The sequence below is a fragment of the Lepisma saccharinum genome, chromosome 11, assembly GCF_977018435.1.
Source record: "Lepisma saccharinum chromosome 11, izLepSacc3.1, whole genome shotgun sequence".
NCBI classification, from domain to species: domain Eukaryota; kingdom Metazoa; phylum Arthropoda; class Insecta; order Zygentoma; family Lepismatidae; genus Lepisma; species Lepisma saccharinum.
In genome coordinates, this window is record NC_139239.1 from 15,799,342 (window position 1) to 15,822,745 (window position 23,404).

Consider the following 23,404-nt stretch of genomic DNA (forward strand, 5'->3'; position numbering starts at 1 on the left):
TAGTGATTCATGAAAGTCTGTGCAAATTTAACATTATTAGCTAATATTCAATGATAAAACGTATATAAAAAGGTAAAAAAGGTAAAGTGCTCCCCTGTGGTTTGCACCACGCCATGAAGGCGTATAGGGGATGTGGAGTTATGGCCCCACACTTTCTTGATCACGGCCGAAGGTGGGGGTGATGTGATCAGCCCCACTCCCCTGGCCGCCTTTACCCCACCCCTCGAGTTTCCTCCAGGTGCCCACTTTATACGACGTATAAAAAGTATTCTAATGTGAATAAAAGAGTAAATTAAAGAGGCGAGTAGACCATGCACACCTTAGGAACTCCTCTCTGGACCACGTTTTCCAACAAAAATAGGTATAATTCCTTTGACAGAAAAAGCAATATAACTATGTGATCAAAAAGATAATTAAATGAGATTTCAAAATATGTATAATATATGAACATTCGTTAATTTCAAGGACGTAGACACACACACATTTCTTACTCACCTGAAAATAACAACTAATGTGGATCACTGACACAATAACTTACATAAAATGGCTGCTGGCAGCCCGGGACAGTTCGTTTTCTCCAGTGCACCAGAAGAGAACTGGGTACATTGATGTAGTGTCATTTGTTGGCCGTGTTAATTACTAATATGATTTTCGTACAGTTGGCCACATTTGGCTCGTTCTCATTTTAACCTGTGAAAAGATTACTCGAGAGAATAGATCTATGATGATCATCATCTTTATTTGACTATTTGTTTTGTGAAGTGTCGCCTTTATCAGGCCTGGCTTCTATTTCTTCTGTGACGAGTGAACTATTGACGTGTTGGTAGTATTTCTGTATTCTTGTACTCCTGCCACTGTCGCTTGGAGATTTTCATCTGCGTTGATCGATCTATGATGATCTATTTTATTTCCCTTACCATAAAGCTACCATAAAAAAATGACCATGACCAACCGTAATTATTCAGATTTTACCGTATATTAGTTGTGCACACAACTGCAGTTTGTAATCATGCCTCTTTACACAAGAAGTATTCAAACTTAAATCTGATTTTTTCTTGAATCTTTCAAAGCACAAGTATATTTCTGTGTTTAACATCCCAGCTGTTACCAGCGCCATCTTTACTTCTTATTCTAATAGCAGGACAGAATGGAGAGGACAAATGGGCCTGAGCGCACGAGAAAGAAAAACGTTTGCATACCTCTTTTCGGAATTAACATGCAGACTGTTAAATTTTAACGGTAGAATATTGAAAATTCTGCGGCAACTTCCAACAATGTATGCCACGAGATAATCAGCAAGAACAGGATAAAATAATTAAGAACTAATTTAAAAAAGAAGCGAGTCCGCCTGGGTTCATTCTCTGGGTTTTTGGCCTGTGTATAGGACCGGTTGCAACCCACCATCGTGAGGAAATTGGGGAGATACGAGTGAGTAGCGTAACCAGGTCTCGGAAATCTCCTATAACGGCTGGGGGTTCGACCTGCTGACTCCACGTCACCCCATTACCGGTTGAAGAACAGAGAGATTGTTCAGAATAGAATGGTTCATTATGAATTTTTGGGATTCCTCACCTCTAGGTAGGATCGTGGGAGGGACACTGGCAGTCGGTCCTTCAAAGGCTGTCAAGCCACGGTTGGGGGTTACAAAAAGAAGTTATTTCGAATATTCTGGCTTCGTCAAAATGAATAATAATATTTCTGGTGAGACAAATAAATTGATCACATTGAAGTAATTAAAAATATACTGTTTGACGGCTATCCTCGTTAGTCACTTCAGGAAACAATGACAAGTTTAAATATGGATTTTTAAAATTGATTTGTATATAGCCTTCATCATTTGTCCCTCAGAAGGAACGTAAACGCGGTTATAGTGCATGGATGCATGTCTGCCTACCGAGTTGTTAAAACAATCCTGTATACTTTATGCATCAGGTTTGGTTGTATATCATTTTATGACGTCATAATCAAAGGGCGGTCTTGCTTATACATTGACGTTTGAAGAGTGAAACCCACAGGTAATTGCTTGGTGTTTCATAAGGTATAGCTACGAATGCAAACTTTCTTGATATGAGTTATTAATATCATCATAAGATTAAATAATGTGTCCTTCTCCTGTAATACAAATGTGGACATTCTCAGAGGGTGTAGGTTATACAAGATTGTCTCAAAAAGAGAACTTTTCATGTGCAGAAAGACGTGAAACTAAAATTTACAACACCAAATGTGTCATATATCAAAGATTTCATATTTTGAAAAGCTGCCATATTTGAAAAAGTGACGTGCTTCGAAAAGTTGTCACATTTCAAAACCTGCCATATTTCAACCATTTTGCTCATACCCAAAACTCTAACACCTTAACGGGCTTCGTAATACAAAAACCTTCATTAAGTGCATATTTTGTACACAAAATTTAACACAATGATACAATCAGTGAAATTTCTGGGTTGTAACGATTCTGTTGAAAGTCTGTTGGCGAAGTGGTTAGCATAGTGCGCTACGATCCAGTGGTCCCGGGTTCGAATCCCGGTCTGGGCATGAGTGTTCTTTGTGAGTGTCCCTTCATCAATTTCATATCACTCCTCCTCATCTTCAAGATTAGTGAAAAATTTGCAGAAATGCAAAGTAAAATAAACTAAATCAAATCAATGGTAGCCGTTACAACCAAGAACTGTCTGTGGCTGTATACAATGCTTTGATACAATGTTATAGAAAAGTAATATCACGGTACAGTTTTTTTACAATTCTGTGTACTCCAATCAGACGCAATTTGATATTCACTAAAGAGAAATGGAGTGGAATGAGACAATGGGATGTCACGAAATACCATTCAAAGATAAACACCGATGGTCCATTCTGGGTTTGCTTACGATCATACAAAAAGTGCTTGTGGTGGGCCTTGAAGGTGACGTATCGGGGTTGGAATTTCGCATACATCTGAGGTCCAAAGGCAACTTTGAGGCTTGCAAAAGTTTTTATTTTCGCCACATCCTAATGATCATGCCGTTAAGAGGATAGCAGGGTATATTTCCAAGTTTTAAATCCTTCGTAACGAACGAACGACAGTGCAGAAATTTCTTTCAAAATATTCCCAGCGGCATCGTTGATTCTGCGCGAGGAAATTTCTTCAGAAGATCTGACGTGGACGTTAATGTATGGTCTCCAATCACAGCCGTAGGCTTGGGCCTGCTTCCAGGAATCTTCTCTCGTCTTTCTCGCGCCCTTTCGTGCTCGAAATCTATGACCTCAGGATTCATCCAGAGGGAAGGAACGATACTACATTTTCCTATTCAAAAGTTGGTTCCTTTTGAATCTTGCTGTTATTTAAACTTCGTGCCAAGTCGAGAGAGAGAGAAAAAGTTGCTTGGATTCCTCGGATGCCTTACAGAACTTCTTCCGAATAAAAGGTCCGTGAGGAATTTCCGAATGATACTATTTATAGATGTAATACTGCAGACCGACCATAGGTAAAACATATTTTGCGCTATGTGAACAGCAAATACTCTTCACTTTGTTTTATTTTCTGTTCTAATCGTTCACGACTAAAGGTCTGGATTCCGGACGGAATTCGCTTGGCTTTGTCGCATAACGTTCTGTTCTGATAAATATTGTATCTTTATCCCAATATTCAAAGTTTCCACTTTCTACTTCCCCCTCCTCCAATCTGGTAGAGAATCATGTGAAGGTTACAACTGGACAACGTGTGCTTTTAGATTTTTTTACGCCAAGTGGTTAACACATCGCGCTAAGACGCCAGAAGCCCGGGTTTGAAGCCCGGCCTTAACATAGGTGTTTCATGTGTGTGTCTCTTGATCAATTGCATCATATCATCCATCACTCATCCTCATCTTCGCGACTACGCAAAGGTGGCAGAAAAGCGAAGCAAAATGAACCGAATCAATGATATCCTGTGTAAGGTAATTTTGGGCATACCGGCCCTACATTGCTTTCACATCAAGACGTCACGTCATCCAGACAATGGACTTACGAACACAATTGAGTTATTTAATTTATATTGAATCTGCGTGTGATATTCTGCACCCCAACCTGGAGTGCAAGGTGTGACCTGTAGTCCAGTAAACGAAGGATTTTTGTCGGAAATAATTAGGGGAAAGCTGAGTTTTGGTGTATGTTGGACCATCATAAGAGATGAGTTTTCCCAAAAGTCCCCGCACCTCGCCCCGTAGCTTCCCCACATACGTACCCCTGAACATTCAATATGCAGTATTTTAGGAAAACGTCCATATCTCTGAAACTACTGGACATGTCGGGACGTTCTTTTTGCAGTTTCAGTGCCAATATCACTCTCTATAAATTTGGTCCTCTTCATGTTTTAAATATTCCCATTGGTTTTTGAGTAATTTTAAAACAAAATGTAAGAAATGTAAATTTGTACATTTACTTTTTTTTCTTTTTGGCACTGTATTTTCGTTACTAATGATAATATTGGAAAATTATCTGAACAAAAGTTGTAGAGTATAAAATTACCTTCATTTGATACCAATAATGACAAGCTTGCTAATATCGTTTGCCCTGTATCGAGTAAAGTTTGACCGCGCGAGCGCGTTTTCACTTGCTATGTGCGCTCCCCTACTCTCGCTGCATTCCACAAAAATGCACACATTTTCATGTTGTTGTTCGTATGTGCTACATTTAAACAAAATTTTTAATATTTTCTAACATTTTAAAATAGCCCATGCTCTGTAGATGGATAGAATATACAATTTTAATTGTCTTATTCTGAAAATATTAAAATGACCTGCATGCAAATATTTGCTTTACTTACGTCAGAAAAACTTCATTTCTGTCTGTCAATCTCATGTTGTTGAACTCTACACATGATTGTTTCAAGTACTTTTTCGTAACCTAGTTACACTATTGATAAGACACTAAAAAAACAACTTCTGTTTATTTATGTATTTATTGATAAAGATCAACAGGCGAGCCCAATTATAGTGCTCTAATTACATAATATTACTACAATAGATTCAGTGTTCCAGTAATAGTATTTTTAATATTGCGTAAACTCATTGCAAAAATATCAATTGTGTTATTTACACATGCAATTGTGTTGAAAGAGTTGCACGCTCTCCACACCGGAGAGGTAGAAAGAATTGACGTTTTCGCTCTCTGGCAATGGAAGATTTTGTGCTTGGGACGAGTTTTGGGAATGGGAACATTAAATGATACGGCTGATAATAAGTTGGAATCGACTATTATACCGTTAATTACTTTATACACAAAGAGCAGGTCATTTACTTGTCGTCGGAGTGCTAGTTTGTTGAAATTGGTCTCTGAGACTAGATTATCGTATGAATCGAATGCTGGATATTCTCCACAGGCTTTGAATTTGAGATATCTAAGAAACTTTGACTGAATACGTTCTAGTTTATGAATTAAGTCTATTTGAGTGGGATTCCAGATTACTGACGCATATTCTAGTTTTGACGGTACGAGGGAATAGTAAAGTACTTTCACTGGTTCTATTTTCGTGATGTCGTGGTTTGACCGGATTATAAAGCCTAAGTTTCTGAAAGCGTCGTTAGTAACAGTTTCAATATGCTTATTAAATTTGAGCTTGGTGTCGAAGGTCACTCCGAGGTATTTCATTTCAATTTTGCGCGTGATTTGTACATTTTTAATACGGTATGGAAACACACAAGATGCTTTGCGTTTTGTGTAAGTGACTACGCTGCATTTTGTTGGGTTAAGATCCAACTTGTTACTTTTACACCAAGAGATCACTGTGTCTACATCTTCCTCTAGTTTCAAACAGTCTTCAGAGGTAGTTATTTTGTGGAAAAGCTTAAGATCGTCGGCGAAAAGCAACTTTTGAGAATTTTGTATGCAATTGGGTAAGTCGTTGATAAGTAATAAAAACAAAAGCGGTCCAAGATTGGACCCTTGGGGAACAACAGAATATGGTGTGAAGCGGCGACTTTTGATTTTCCTGTATATTACAGTTTGCGTTCGATCGGCTAAATATGAAGCAAATAAATTTTAAGTATTAAGTGAAATACTGAATGAAGCAATTTTGGTACCAGTTTCATAGATCGGAGACACATTAAAATCGCATATTTTGTGTTTCGCATGGTTCGTACTTACCAATTGTGCATTGCGGAACATAGTTGAAGGTGCCACTATGCTTTTTACACGAAAACAAACGCAATGTTTCACATTCTGAGTGTTTTTTTTATTCCTTTCTTCGCTTCCGGAACACACAATATGGCGGGCACATCTTGACTCACGTTATGGGTATGCAGTGTTTCAACCTTCTTCAACGAAAAATACCTACTATCGTGTTCGTCACCGGTGGAAATAATACATTATGCACGGGTAGCTGACGGATAGCCCCACGAACCATACACGGATAGCCCCAAAAACCAATCACGGATAGCCCCACGAACCATTCACTGATAGCCCCACGAACCATTATGCACGGTAGCTGACCGATAGCCCCACGAACCATTCACGGATAGCCCCACGAACCATTTCCGATAAGGTTAGGTTAGGTTTGGTTACGTTAGGCAAGCATAGTAAAAAAAAAAGGGGGGTTGAAACACTGACAGGGGCTTACGTCATCAAACGTACGCAGTATCCGGTTGTCGTAGGGCAAGTAAATGAAAGCAATGGCAATTTTCTCTTGAAAAATACATGATTTCCCAGTCAAATATATTCCACGATGAAAGAAAATACCTCGATGAACGTTGTAAACCTTGGAGAAACTCATTTCCGTAAGTAGTTTCTTGTGTAAAATTGAAGAAATGTGTCTCCGATGTGTGAAACTGTTACCGCAATTTTCTGTAGAGTCACTCGGGGGAATATGCCCATCAGTGTTAAATGCCCACCCCGTCGTATCTCGCGCAACGTTAATGTTATGACAATTCTGCGACTCTTGTTTGAAAGCGCCCTCCCTGGTGAGACGAGGCAGCAGGTTTGGAGCTTGTGAGAAGAATCTGAAGCCATTCAGGGTTAATTTCATGAGGTAAGAAGAAAATGTTGAGGTAATAATTTTTTGGACGTTGCTGTATTAACAGTGCAATAATATTCCCAAGAGAGAAAGAAACTGAATTATATTTGGTGTAAAGATCAAGAGTCAGGGAAACATATCTGCAGAGTGAAACTGCCGCATGGTGCTCAGAGTTGCCAACCCAGTGATTCAATTTTCTGCTTGTAGCTGTGGGGTGATATGCCCACAGAAATTAAGTACAATATGCCCATGGGCATTATTATGAGAAGAAACGACCACACTGTGACTGGATCCAGTGTATTCGTTGTAGTATGTGAATGCTTGAAATATGTATCAAATTCACTTCCATGTGTACAAAGGGCAATGCAATTTCTCACAAATGTAAACAGTAAAAGAGGCTATGGTAAATTCAAAATAAATATTTTTAGAAACTCCATGCTTATCTGTACAAATGATTCTGTTTACGAAACAAACGTTAATAATCTTCCAGTTAATGCTGTGTATTATTTTCCTTTAAATATGTCATGTCAAGTATTACAACAATTGTTTCTTGTATTGGGCATTTTATCCCTACTGGGTGGGCATTTTACCCTGAACACGGGGTGATTTGCCCAAATTGACGTTCATCTGTTTATTTTTCTATGGTTCTTTTGCTATAAGACTTTCAGTAATAAAACCTATGGGTAACAATAACAAAACATGTAGCTTTCATTTGACATCCTTTTCATTGCGACACTCTTTCATTTAGCGAAGCTATAAACCGCCAAAGAAAAGTTGTGCGTATTCCCCCAAGTGACTAATAATATATCATAATCAATTTTGTCAAATGCCTTAGTAAAATCAGTGTATATTGCATCCACTTGTCCTGTGTTATCTAGTACATTGCAATGCGTAATGGGTAAAGTTAGCTAAGTTTGTTACGGTAGACCTCTTTGGAGTAAATCCATTCTGATAAGGAGAGATAATCAAATTGACGTGTGCTAACATCCTCTTGTAAATGATTTGTTCAAATACTTTAGCAAGACTAGAGGATTGCTACCTGTCTATAATTTTGTAAGCTTGATCTTTGGTGAGACTTGGGGATAGGACAGACCGACGATGTTTTCCATTTTGAAGGAAAAGTATTGGTATCAAGGGAAAGGTTAAAAATTTGCAGCAAGGAATATTTTAAAATATCGCAACATCCTTTTACTATATATGGTGGTATGTTGTCAGGGCCGGTCGTTGATTTGGATTTCAAATTCTTGATGGCAGCTTCTACTTCTCTTCCGCGGATGTTGCGCAAAGTGAAAATATCAAGTTGTTCGTTAGCAATTTCTATTTTCAGATTATTTACGTCATATTTAGCTCTTTCGGCTGCGTCACAGAATGAAAGTAAGTTGTAAAGGCATCCGCGATGTCATTTTCGTCTGTCAATAAGTCTGCGCCGACTTTAATAGCTTCGCAGTTTTGATGGGACTTTTTACTTTTGATATAGGACCAGAATCGAGAAGAGTCCACACTCATCTGGTCTTCAGACTGTTTTATGTAATTAGTGTAAGCTACAGTTATGTCTTTCTTAACCTGTGCGCGGAGCTGAACAAATTTTTCCCGAAGATATTCTTTGTTTGTAATACTTTGCTTCCATTTCAACCAATGGTAAGCTTTAACTTTAATTCTTTTCACTATAGCAGACGTAAAGCAGCAAGGATAAGTTGAGTTCTGTAGTTTTTTAAGGGGAATGCATTGATCAAATATGCTATAAATTAATCTGTAGAAAATATCGGCAGCTTCATTTACGTTAACAGCGCTATTTACTGGTGTCAAATCCGTTTCTGAAGCTAAACTGAAGAGTTTTGAATAGTCGGTTTTCTTAAAGTTGTATGTGGAAATGTTTTGTTTTGACTTTTTATTTAATTTTACGGAAAGGCATTGGATCTCAGTTATTATTGAGGGGTGATGTGTATCCTCCGGCAGGAGAGGGTGCAACTCTCTGCTTACATCTACAATACCAACATTCGTTAATGTAAGGCCAAGTAACCTATTGTTTACATTTTGAATATTGTTTACGTTTCTGAGAGCATGGTAAGACAAAAAAAGTTGTAGATCTTGACACACTGGCGTAAGACTTAATAAATCAGCATCCACACTTGTAATTTCAGGTAAATTAAAGTCACCACAGAATAGTATTTTATCTCCTGGTTTAGTATGGGTTTCAACAAAGTCGTAAAATTTGTCATATAATGCCTTAGTTGATTTGGGGGGGAAGTACACAATACCAATATAGAGGGGAAATTTCTTGTTAAGTAATACTTTAACTAAGTACTGTTTCGTGTAAGTAGCTACACTCTCAAAACTGCATTCACGCAAGCTAACAGATCTCTGATGCCTGGAAGTATTGCACTCAGTTCATGTATATTTCTAACTCGCCATTCGTCAATTTAAAATCACATTCATTCATTCTTTCACATTGTCTCGATGATCCTAAAGTTGCATAAAGTGATGCGAAAATAAAGCACCGCTTCTGTTCTGTATGAGATTGAGTGCATGGAAAAAATGTAGAAACCGTAAGACGCATTACCAAAGCTCCCAAAGCAAGAATACAACAACCGCTGGCAATGCAAGCAAAACCATTCTGTCACCAGATGGGCCTCGCACAAGACACATTATACCGCATGAGTCTTTGAAGAGAGATTGCGGTACGCATTGCAGTGAAAACATTCCCACCGTCAACATTAATCTGCACATGTATGAATGGTCCAGATGCAGCATCCTGAATCACTGTGTGCTGTATTGTGTTCTGGTGTTGAACTCATGTCCTCCTTTTCAGTACTGAGAAAATTAAAATGAAAGCCAAGAGGTGAGTAGCTTTTCCTTTTATTGCGGGTATCCCTCGACTGCTTCTGTACACATTCTCTCCTCAAAGGATTTGTTCTATTCATCGCAGCTTCTAGCTTTCATCAAGCGAAGCAAGCGAAGAACTATATAAATCACAGAGGATGCGAGAATTATGAACACGTAAGCACGTATGTATTCAGAAACATGAGTTTGAATACACACAGAGCGAGACAAGAAGATAACACAGAAATTGCTGGAATTGAGGATGAAAGCGTGTTGTGTAACGCAACATTTTTGGACTTCTGGGAGCCGTATAAATTGCAAGGCCAAGAAATTATCTCTACTGAACACAGAGGCACTTTTTCCAGTGAGGAACGAGAACGCAACCGTATCCCCATCTTTCGGTGGACGAAGAATTGAGGTTTGATTGGACAACTCGTTTTCCACCGATGAAAGACAGATACGGTTTTCGTATTGGACACATGTACGTATGGCTAACGGTGGTACAATACTGTGCAAAGAGCAGTAAAAAGAAACTGGTATGATCAGCATTTCTATCAATAAACTGGCGTTGAGAAAGAAACTTCAGGATCCTTGTGAGACGTGTACTGATTGTGTGTGAGGAAATATCAGTAAACAAGTCACGATCTTCATGGTTGATAATAATAGATTAAGTTGTCAACAGATGGCAGCAGGTACAACTCTACTTGAAGATCGGCAGGAAAAGATTTATTATTAAGTTATCTAATGACAAGTCTAGATATTCTTCTTGCAGGAAATACTTAAATCACAAAAGATTTATCTATTAAGATTAATTCATGTGAGCAAGTAAAGAAACTGTAAAATTTAGCAACATAGCATGGAAATATTAGAAGATATTGTAGTATGAGAGCAGCCACTTTTGTCATGAGCATAGTTACTGCTTATACAATACTGTGCCTTCCGTTTTCATATACCTGTATAAAAAGAGAATTGTACTACATGCCCAGCTCAACATCGAAAATGGCAACTGCTGTTGTGATTGAGTAGGACTATTGACTTGTTTGTTTTACTTCACTTTTCTGCCACTTTTGGATAGCATCGAAGATGAGAATGGGATATTATATGATTAAATTGATTAAGAAACACGAATAACGTCCATGTCCAGCCCAGGGTTCGAACTAGAGAAAATCGGTAAACTTATGCCCTTTGTTATATGTATAAATCATGAATACCTCGTTGAGAAGGCCCCATGTAGAACGCATGGGGGAAAGTATAAAGGTTAACAGGATTCTTGTAGGCAAACTTGATGGTAAGAGACCTGTAGGAAGGGGAAGATAGAATGACAATACCAAAACGAACCTGAAGTAAATTGATAAGGATGGGGATTGATGTTGCCTACAATGGGGAAAGATGGAAAATTTATGTTGCTCCGGGAATATATCTTCGAGTTTAGGAATGACAGAGTTAGTAAATGCGCATGGAGGTGGCGATTCGAGCTGACGGGCGGGTAACAATAGACAGTGTAACAACTGGAGTAGGGTGTCCACATAATTCAAGCTACTAAATAATGCATGGTAGTTGGAATTTCAGAATAGGAGTAGTAGTTAGCACAGGGGTCCCGAGATCGAATCCCGATCTGGGCATGGCGTTCTTTGTGAGTATTCTTTCAACAATTTAATCATATCACAACTCATTCTCATCGTTGCGATTAACCAAAAGTGGCAGATGAGCGACGCTAAATAACAAAAATTAAATCAAATTTCCGAAACATTGTTCACGGTGTGTGCCAAGACGAAGAGGTTAGCTCAGACAGCAGAAAAGAGGCCTTTACTTCACGGGTATCTATACTCCATCCCAGGAATCTGTAGAGCAAGGCCGCGCATAAGGGGAGAAAGCTAGTGGGAGGAGTGAAGCAGTACACGCTGCTACAAAGGCACTCTCAAGTCACTACTTGCGCAGAGACTTGCTTTCATTCGCTCGCTACAGAGAGTCCCAGGACAGTGTATAGACACTGGTCAAGCAACGAGATAAAAGTATAAATATCTAAGAACAAGGTTCGCAGTGCATCTGAAAACTTTTCAGCCTTTTCGAAAGCAAAGTGCTGCCCCTGCAAACGAGGGTGACCATGTACAAAATCATCATCAGTTCCACGCTAACCTATGCTTGCGTGGTATGGGGTCATGCAGCTCCTAGCATACTGAGAAGACTGCAAAGTGTACAAAACCGGGCACTCCGAGTTATATCTGGAGTTGACAGGTACGCTAGCAATGTACAACTCCATGAAGATACGGACATAGAGAGACTGTACGATTTCATGCAACGTACGAGAACAAACGTTTGGGCGATGCTGCAGCACCACTTCAACCCAACTATACACCCTATTGGCCAAGATCAACCCACAAGTCACGTGCACAAAATGCCAAAAAGGAAATTTCAAAAATTTGACCCTCCGGACTATCTCCGGGTCACAATTCAAAAGTAGACCGCCAGTCCACACCTAAATCCCTACGACAGTTGTAGGGTATGACAAACCGACACCTGAAAAACCGACAAGAAGAAAAGAACAAACAAATGACAATGTACTTACAGAGGCAAAGTCAAAAGACAAACTCTACATAGACAAAACCGACAGATTCAATGACTGATTGACATTAAGTTCTCAAATAAGAGCATATGTAAATGTAATTAGATTTTTCATGTTTTAGAGCAATTTGGGATCTATTCACTGATTTCACCTCGTACAACTTCTCCGATTGGGTAACAGACGACGTTTTGCCAAACCCGAAAGGTACGAATTCACCAATCCTGCATCTTTGCTTCTCCCCCTCAAAAATACAGCATCCATTCTGGAGCAGTGCGAAATAAATTGCGGAGTCGACGTTGTGGCTTAGGCGGGGTTTCCCCTCCTAGCTTGAACCGGCGGCTCTGCACGTCACCTTTGGGAAAATGCCCTTTGACATAAATCGCGGTTGTCTACCAAACTCCTCGTGCAGCGAGAGTGCGCCAGGGAAGACGCAGCGAGGCGGAAGGCACGCGGCGTCTTAAAAACCCTTCACGACTTGGCGAGGGATAAGATTTCCGCGCGCAGCATCCCTCGGGAAGGAGGGGGAGACTTGCTCTTAACACTTGTCGCGAAGTTCCTGCCTCCGTCGCGCTGATGCTGGATGCAAAACAAGGGCTGCGAAATCTTTGAGATCTGATTTACATCCTAGTCAGCAGTTCTGCTACGGAACCTTCCCGGCAGCAGCGGTTGTAGACAGAGAGGGGGGGAGTTGCAAAGCTTTTGGATGTGACAATTAACCCTCGCGCCCCCCGTCCTCTCTCAGTCCGCTGAACTTGCTAACAATTCTTCCGCAATTGCCGCCCTGGGTTCGGGGTGGCTGGTTCTGTTCTCGGGGGGCGCAGGGAAAGTTTCCGAAAATTACTCTCTCTCTCTCGTCCTGCTCTCGCCTACTATATTGACTTGGACAGCTCCAGCAACTGAGGTTGTGAAGTACCGAGCTAATTACATGGATGTAAAGGCTTCGCAGGAAGTTCCAAACTGCACCCTTTAATATCGCAGCGAACTTATCTTCCTTGTGTTGTTAATGAAAACATATTACAGGATAAAAGGGGGCGATCTTTTAATAAGTATCAACCTTTCCTCCCGTCATTACGCTTTAACAATAGTTTCATTGCAGCTTAACAAGCCTTTCAAGCCTCCAACCACAGCCAGGGTAATCAGCTAATATTGTCTTTGTTTGTGTAGTGCCCCTTTGCAACATCAACTCTCAACGTTCTTGTATCCTCGAAGTACATCAGTGCCTTTTCCCTTAAGCTTAGCGCCCACTGAGACGCGGAGAAACCTTGAAGACAACTTGCAGATTTCTGGCACGGAAATTGCCGCTTCGGTTCCGCACGTTTCCCTGTAGTGGGCGTTACATAATTTGATTTCAATACAAGCAGACAACAGAAGTTCTGTTGCTTTATGTTGCCGCGTGTCTCCGCGTCTCAGTGGGCGTCAGTGGGTTTTTCCTGTATGTCCATAAAGATGTATGGTTTATATCAGTCTTGGGCACCTCGTGCGCACTTGTGGAGGGCAAGGGTGTCCCGTGTACTTGGAGCTTTACGCCAACAGACTGAACCTGAAGGCTTCCTGCTTCGCGCATCCCCTATTATAGCTCTTGTCTACTGTTACGTCGGGCGCTCTATATGCTGGCAAAGGAAGTGGGAAGCGAGGAAGAAACGCAGCAACCTGCAGAATGAGGTGCACGCAGCACATCCTCCCGTGACTTCGTAATTCTCGGCGCCACAGCTGTTGTCTGGTTGGTCTGCTGTATATTCCCCGCTCTCCACTTCCCTTACCAGCATGTAGAGCGCCCGCCGTAAGAGTAGACAAGAGCTATAGGCTATCTGTACATAAAGTGGACTTAATCTTTAAACGTTGTACTAAAAAGATGTGGCCTTGAAGATAACAAGGCTACCCCTTTCTGTTCTTCCAACCACAAGGGGACTTCGACACTCAATAGGAAATCTGAAAGACCATTTCGGCTCCTGAGTGGTCAACAGAAAAGAGGCAGGGTAGAACAACCAGTCAATTCTCCCAAACATTATCCTTCAACTCTGGCGGCCTGACCTCAAGGCGAAAGGAAAGAAAAAGAGCGGGACGGCCATATAACAAGCGAAAAGTAGAGTAAAATTGGGAGACCGTATTGGGCAAATCAGAATTAATGTCTCAAAAACGAATCTCCAACGTCCACTGCACCATCCATAATTAGGCAGTCGCCGAGGCGTTTCCACAGAGCCCATAATGGAAGGAAATTGGGGTAATTCAAGATGGCTTCTAATCCAAGATGGCCTCTAGTTCGGGAGTTGCCGCTGCTGCAGTATTGTCGCTCCATATCCTGAGCAGTAAATGGCAGAATTGACTCAGCAAGTGGCCATTTCGACGCCGTGGCATTGCTACTGTTATGACCCGGCTGTAAATGTGATTTGGAGACCGAGGCAAAATTTCTTTACGCGCCGAGGATGGTGGAATTATACGTTCGCGTAAAGCTCATATTTATGTCTGCAAGTGTCCGTATCATAGTCAGTATTATGCATGCAAATGCTGGTTTTACGGCACCCTCATTCTCCAGCATAGGCGTGCACACGGAGAGGTCCCTTCTAACTGATTTTTATGCTTCCTCAACTGCAACCTATACAAATATTGGGAAAGGGCTGAAGTTGTTTTCTGTTATTCCTGTGACTGTGTAAAGGAGTGTTCTCTAAGATTGCATATTCAAGAAATAAATTGCAATCAACAACATCAGATGCGCGTTAAAATTATCTGATGTCTTACGTTGAGCAAAATCTTGCCGGACAAGTTAGTGCCGGGGCTTGTATCAACTGAACTATGGATTCGTTGATTGAATTGTTGTCTCAAGCTCACTTTATGCACTGACAGGCTAATCGGGACTAAGCCTACAGTTTAAAGTGGGATCTTAACCACTGTGTTAATGTGCCTGCATCAGGTATAGAATCCTGGACCCCTTGATTACAAAGCCACGACGTTACCACTACCCCATCGGGAGGCCCTTCTACTAATACTATGGGATAGCGTATTGTCTAAAGGCTGCATAAGTGTGATCTAATATTGGGTCAAATGTGTTTTATATGATATCCGTGATGTACACTCTGTCTCGGAAATCTCTGGAGCCAGCGAAAGAAAACAAGTCCTATGCGCAAGTAGGACTCGAGGGGTCTCGACCAATGAACGCGTGAGATGGGAACTGAGTGCATGGACGAGAAACCGCGACTGCAGCTACGACCCGTTTGCAGAAGCGCGCATTGCCTTGCTTCTCCCACTCGCTTTCTCCCCTTCTCTGCCCTTGCGTGCTCCACAGATTCCAGAGACGGAGTGTAAATGTAAGTACATTGATTTCGCAAGCGAGTGTGTAGTGAAAGTTTTAGTTTAAGAAGCCGTGATTTTTTATATTTTGGTTTCTCTTTACTTGAAATAAGTATGAGTTCTATTTTCACGTCAGAGATGACATGTACGTATATAAATACCCTAAAACCAGTTAGGGGAAGATGGTGAGGATATGCCATACCCCAGTTAAGAAACAAATAAGAAATGACCCCCCCCCTCCTCCAAGGTAGGATAATTTGAATAGGCATTCCCCAACAACTGCATTGTCTCCATATTGATCCATACATGCATCACCCACCTATCCCGCAGATAAGGATTTTCACGTCGATCACTACCTAAATCTACACCAAATCTGCCTAGAAATGCAGAACAAATTTTTTAAAATAAAGAGGTAGAACTTCCCCATTGAAATTCGGTTTTTGCCCCTTTTAAGCAGTGGGTGTACGAACGCCCATGTCCGTCTGACTGCCGGTGTGGACATATAGTTATCTCACGAACTGTTTGTATAAAAGGGATAATATTTGCTGTGCAGACCTGACATATAATTAGTCAATACAATCAAACTTATCTCGGCCCACCTGTCTATTTACCAATGAGAGACAACGACATCTAGATGTAGCACAAAGAAATAGAGCTGCAAAATCTAAAATTTCAATTGTCGGAAGAGCTTGTACAGAACAGTTTAATTGGAAATCAGCGTCACCTTAATCTATTGATGTAGCATAAAGTACGTCATAAGTGTAACATTTGGTGCACTGAAGAACCATTATTTATAGGACATTATGGCCATTTAGTTAGCACTACATTAAATGTTGAAATAGACAGGGTGTCGAGAATATATATTATCGTGCCGATAATGCGAGCCTTCGAAATATGGTGTTTTTTATCCTACGCATCCAACCATGTGCACAAATTGAGTATGATAAGGCACTTGGCTGCATGTGTGTATGGTTGGGGTGATAAATGCATATACCGAGACAGAGTTTCTGCTGAAATAATAGTTTTTGCATACCGGACTGTCGCATTCTGCATCTTAACCGGAATAAATAATTAATGTCAGTGGCAACCCTGAATATTGCCGGAGTGACTGCAGGACTGTACTGGGTAAAAATGCCGTTCTTTGAAGGCTCGTGGTATCGAAATGAAGTTTCGGTGAACAAAACTTTACGAAAAGTTTATCTCCTTCATGCCTTTTACATGCTGTGAAAGTGCTGTGGCATCCTCTGTGTATTATTGTATGTGCTGTGTATGTAGAGCGTCGTTTCCGTGAGAGTTGTAAAAGAGGAGAGAAAGGAAGGGTTTGTATCGAAGCAAGTTGCAAGATGAACAATTAGAAAGTATCTTACGAGCCAGCGCGTTAAGGGGTCGACTTTCGATCTCGACACCAAAGGTTCTAGGCTCTACAAGTTTGTCCCAAGGAGTGTGTAGAGCAACGCCTCGCATAACAGTAGAGAAGGGGAGAAAGCTAATGGACGGAGCTAAGCAGTGTACACACTGCAAAACGGCTGGTAGTTGCAGCCGAGTTGTTCCCGTCCAGGCAATCACTTTTCCTTTCACGCATTCATTGATCGAGCCACCTGGAGTAATTGCTTGCGCAGTTCTTTTTTCGTTCCCTTGATGCACAGGCCTCTGATACAGAGTGTAATCATCGAATCATCACTCCTCATCATCGTCACGATTAATCGAAGGTGGCAGAAAAGCTACGTAAAATAACGAATAATTCACAGAGTTTACATAAACACAAGAAATATGAAAATCCGGAATTTGATGAATGAAAGATTACCCTGACACTCTCTTAGGACAATTGAACTCTCTTGATATTTCAAAACGTTAGCTTCTGATCAAGCCGATAATATAAATGTAAAAAAGAATTCCATTACATACGGCCATAAATACATTTCATTACAGGGCTCCCGATGGCGTATTCGCCTTATAAATAAAGGAGTCCCGGATTTGATACTCAGTTAAGACACACAGTACTTCCGATTCCACTGCCGGTTCAGTCCCGATCAGTCATCTGTACATTTTTACGTTGTTGTTTTAAGTTCACTTTACACACACATGTAGGCTAATTGGGACTGGACCTACAGTTTAAAGTGGAATCCAAACCACTATCTGCCTCCACCGGGTATCAAAGTCGGGACTTCTTGATTACAAGGCGACGAAGTTACCACTATGCCATCGATGGAGGCCAAGCCATCTCTACATGAATTGTACTTTTAAAACTTGACAACTCTCAATGCTTTGACTATTGCTCATTTTCCAGACAGAGCGAAAATATAAAATATAGAACACTAATAAAAAGTCACAGGTGGGAAGAAAAATATGTCACGAAAGAGATGAAAATAAAAATAAAACATCAAAGACAAACATAAAGTCAAATAAAAATACGTGAAAACAGAAAATAAAAATCAAAGAGAACCATAGTGGCTTGCACAAAGCCATTAGCGGCGTATGCCATACTATATACATACATATAGGTCCCCGAAAGTGAAAAGAAAGTACATGTCAAGTACATAGAAGCAATATATTGACAATCAGCGAAGTAAGGGGACAATTTATGGGTTTTACCCCATCATAGAATGGATCAATTCCATATTTTTTTTCTCTTTGTTTTCTCCTGGATCAAGCTATAGCCTATGGGAGAATTCAATCATGATTACAAGCATCACTGTAAGATAAAGTTTATCTATGTCAATTTCCGGGCGAAATAAATTATAATGATGAAACTTAATGAATATTCTAATGCTTTCCTGTAACTGAACTCTAAGGAATTTGTGGAGCAAAGCTCGGCATAACTGTAGAGAAGGGGAGAAAGCAAGTGGCCGGAGCACAGCAGTGCGCGTATAGCTGCAAACGGCTGGTAGCTGCAGTCGTGTTTTCCTCCTAATGCACTCACTTCTCCTCTCACGTGCTCATTTGCAGAGACCTCTCGATTCACTACAGAGACTTGATTTCGTTCGCATCCTGGGCTTCCCTGATAGCGTAGTGGTAACGTCGTTGTCTTGTAATCAAGGGGTCCCCGATTCGATACCCTGTGCAGGAACACAGTTGTTCGGATCCGACTTTAAACTGTAGGTCCAGTCCCGATTGCACTGAGAAAACAAAACTCAAACTCGCTCGCTTCCTTGAGAGTGTAGATGCTTTGGTTAATCGCAACGATGATGATAAATGGTGAGTTCTTGAAAAGGATGATGGACAAAATAATAACAAATCTGTGTAACAAACAGGGTGTTTCCTTTGGTTCCTTAGAGCGTTACGAGGACCAGTCAAGCACGAAGGTCGGCAAGCAGGAGATAATGACGGTGTCCTTTGTTTAAAATTCACGTGGAATTACAGAGTGAAATCAGATATAATCTCAGTCAAAGTTGAGGGATATGAACCTTTGATCCTCTCAGTCAGACCTGAGCAACTCGCTCCGTTGTTGAGGCCCGCGGACGATTAGTGCAGTTCGAGCTTTCTGCTTTCATGCTGCGCCTGAAGTCTAGCAGCAGAGATGTTGGGGAGTCGCTTGTGTTGAGAAGTTAAAAAACTCTTACGGGAAAGGCACCTTCCTCTTCACAGAATCATTTCCTGCTCTTTCTGCTATCATTACAATGGCGGTAAAATAACAGGAGTCCAGGTTCGAGTCCATGAAGCGCATGGGCGTTCTTTCCGAGTGTCCCCTCATCAATGTCATCATATCATTCATCCTGATCGTCGTGCTGTAAAATTAACGGTAAAAAAGAGCTTCCTGACTCGCTCCGTCCTTCCCACCCTTCTTACAACATTACAGTATCGCAGCTCGCTCTCCACACATCACGTGCATACGAGAGCGCTCTTGCACAAAAACGACGAGTTGCCTAGGGCTATGCTATATACACTATCTGCACATTCTCATGAACTGTTCCAGGAACATTGCTGGATCAATTCACTATACTATTTCCGAATGACGAACGCTGCATAAATTACTTTCCCTCGGAGAAGAGAAATGATCTCGTCTTCAAAATCCTCGACCTTACAAGCGAATTTTCCGCTCCTCGACGAGATCCTTTAAAAAAATCAAATCCTGTCTCAGGAAGCGGCGCCCGTATTTCCCCAAGGAGGCCCCAATCGCAAATTTTATTTGCATTTAATTAATTTTCCACTCGTGAAAGACGACACTTCTTGTTGACACACTCGGAAAAGAGTTAGGGAGTTTCCCGGCTTATCTTTTGAGCTGGGAGGTCTGTTTCCTCTTTACCCTCTCCTCAGAATTATATTTGCTGGAGGGACATTAAGATGTGAATCCAGGGCACACGTTTACGCTTCCATTAGTATAATGAAATGTTGTGGTCCGCGGTGAAAGTTTATTTACTCGATCCTAATTTACTCTTAATTTCACATTAACGGTTTGCCCACCAAGTATAGTGTTAACATGCTTCTATTTGCAAGAAAGCTCTTGAGAATAAATGGAGGCACAGGCGTACTCAGGGGGGATCCGATGGGGCTACAGTTTTTTCCAGAAATGTTTAGAAAATTCAAAACTTTCAAGAAGAACTGTAATTTTAAAGGTTCATATCTTCGACTGCGCAGGATTTCCTCAAATAAGGAAATGATTTCACGAATCCTAACGGGAGGCTGCCATCACTATGCCAGTATCAAAATTTCTGAATCTTGCATTCCCGCAGTGATTTGCAAAATCTTGAAATGTATAATGAGATTTTGTCAGTCATTTGCAGTGTAAAGTCGAAATAGCTTCCACTCGCTTAGTGCATTGCTATATAGTTTTAGAACCAGTGGCGGTTCCAAAACGGGGGGGGGGGCAAAGACAGTATATTTCCCTTTGTACATATGGTTTAGCATAGTGCGGGAGCAAAACTGGTGAAAAGTGGGGGGAGGCAACTGCAACTGCCCCTCTCGCACCCCTAATCGCCGCCACTGTTTAGAACTATATTCTATTTGTGTGATTGGGTGTGTAAACATTAAGAAAATATTTCACTACAACACAGTGTAATTCATTCCATACAATGTTACTTCACCTGTGGTAGTTTTGCGATTTTATTATTGCTAATATAAAACAAGTGGAGAAACGGAAGCTAATTTTCGATGCTTTAATTTTAGCACTACTATTTCGCAGTTATTTCGTGGAGGTTGAACACACACACCCCACCTCTCATCACGCTCTTGAGAAAAGTGCCCTGAGACTTCTTAACGAAAAGTCAGTTTATGCACGGAAATGTAAAATATGAACTCTTACCGGTCCTGCTCAAGGCTACTGTTGTAAACGTAGAACAGATATCGGTAGTACTGAGTACGTTAAGAATTGTGAGGGCACTTTTACCATCTGTTGTTGGAAAGGAGGTTAAGTGAAAATAAAATAAAAATATCAGATGTTAATAAAATCGCATTCTAAGCAAATTGCTTCGAAAACATCATATAAATTATTTAATGTCAACCGAAAATAAGTACTACATATTCGTCTTTGATGTAAAAATATAAGTTAATTTGAAAAATAATGCAATGTTGTGGTAGTTGTTTTATGCCTCATAATGTGACAGCGCCATCTGGTGAGTAACACGAGACTTGGTAGAATGTAGATCAGAGTAAAGCCGTTTTGCTTATCGTCGTTCATCAACATTCATATTGATATCTGTACATTTTTAACATGGCGAGTAATATGCAGTTGCTAATCCGGTAAATGTCTGTTATATCGGAGACACATTTCTTCATTTTTACAGAAGAAACTACTTACGGAAATGAGTTGCTGTAGCATTTTGAAAGTTCGTGGAGGTATTTTCTCACCGTAGAATTCTGCACAACAAGAAATAAGCACGTTGATATAATAAACTTGCATTTTGTGCAAAGCGACAACATTATGCTGTTGTTTCCATTATGTTCCTGCAGATGGCGCGAGCGTCGAAAGTCACGCCATCTCGCCAGTGCTTCCAAACGTGCATTTTTTTACGAGAATTTTTTTTAACTATGCTTACCTAACCTAACCCAACCTAACCTTGCCGGAAATAGTCCGTAGGGCTATCGTGAATAGTTTTTAGGGCTATCGTGAACGGTTTTTGGGGCTATCCGTCAATGGGTCGTGGGGCTATCGTGAATGGTTTTTGGGGCTATCCGTCAATGGTTTGTGATGACATAATGAACACGAAAGTAGGTATTTTTCGGTTAAGAAGGTGGAAACAGTGCATACTCACTCAAAATCGACAAAACACAAGCACGACGCACGATGATCCACAGCTGTGCGCGCCATATTGTATGTTCATCAACGGAAGAAAAGTACCAAAAGAATTGCTCGTAATGTAAAAAATCGAAGTTATTTTCGCGTAAAAAGCATAATGGAACCTTCAACTATGTTCCGCAATACACAATTGGTAAGTACGAACCATCCGAAACACAAAATATCCTATTTTAATGTGTCTCCGATATAACAGACGCTAATCCTTAATAGTGTGATGTCCTAAATTGAAGAGAAGATATGCATGTTAATGGAAGGCTGATTTCGAGCGTTGCAGCTAACTACACATGGAAGATTCCTGCACATGCAAAGAACAGGACTGCAAACTGAATTGGTGAATACAACATTCGCTGTCCTGTGGTAATAATGAAATGTTATGAAAAATCTCCAAAGACAAACGGACGAGACAATCTAAATAGCTTATGCCGCAGTAAAGTATATTTTTATGGGCCTTGAACTTTAGAACACTTTAGAACTTAACATGTGCTCGTTTCTGAGATTTAGATCAGTCGTCTCTCACAGTCAGGTAGAACGTACGGTTGCATTGAGGCAGACTTTGGTCGGAACATAATAATTTTAATTGTCTTTCTGATCATGAAAAACGCATGCAATCATATATTTGATGCAGGAAGTTATTGGAACAGTAAGCTTTGCTTTTTAACATCAAGGTATCCAAAGGGAGAAAAACTGTTCTAATTCTCAATGAGGCATTCCAGACTCCGGCGCATGTGTCGATCTGAACCGATGTGTGCCGAACCCAGCCGATCGTTCAAAATGTGTTACTTCCCGTTAAATTTCTGTAAACTCAGTATGAATCATGCTGATCTGTGCTGTGCTGTGACAAGTCATTTCGTGCCGTGCTGTTTCCTGCCCTTGGGTGTCCTGCCCTACCGATTTGATGTTAACATGAAGTTGAAGTGGCGTTGTCACGTGAATGGGCTGTCGAGAAGGATTTCAGTTCTGCACAAAGTACTAAGTTCATTCATTTTCTGCCTGTTCGATTACTTTGTTTCGGCCACATTTACGAGATATTGAGGCTTCCTAAAGCGGATGTCAAGGTTCTCACGAAGTATATTTGCTCGAAGGCGGTATCACTGAAAATTCAACCCAATTGAAACACTTAAGATCACTGAATTTGTTCCCAATAACGTAGATGCATACTGCACCTGGAAACCTTGGTAAACGTTTCACATCCCGGAAATCTGATGTTTTTGCAATGCCATACCCGATGTAGACAAACTCAGTGACGGCGTGGTTAGTTCAGGGTAGCACAGCCGGAAGGTTCGAATCCTAACCTGGGCATGGATGGCCATTTCTGCGACACCAAAATGTTAACCTTCTTTCCAAGCAGTACACCCTGGACTGCATTTTGCAGACTAGCGAGTCTGTGGCGTCTGGACTCAACCTGTATAATCCTTAGCGGAGCTCGTGTTGTGTCGTCCCTGCGTGTTTGTCATTGCCCCTTCATCCATCTCCATCTTCCCAATTAGCCAAAAGTGGATGAGAAACGACGCTAAATAACGAAAATCAAGTTAAATCT

The 23,404-nt window shown here is 40.8% G+C and overlaps 1 protein-coding gene across 1 annotated transcript in view; it reads right to left on the minus strand.

The window, feature by feature from the left end:
- LOC145995381 (uncharacterized) overlaps nt 1–23,404 on the minus strand; it is a 419,963-nt gene that overhangs the window by 242,390 nt on the left and 154,169 nt on the right. The window lies entirely within an intron of this gene.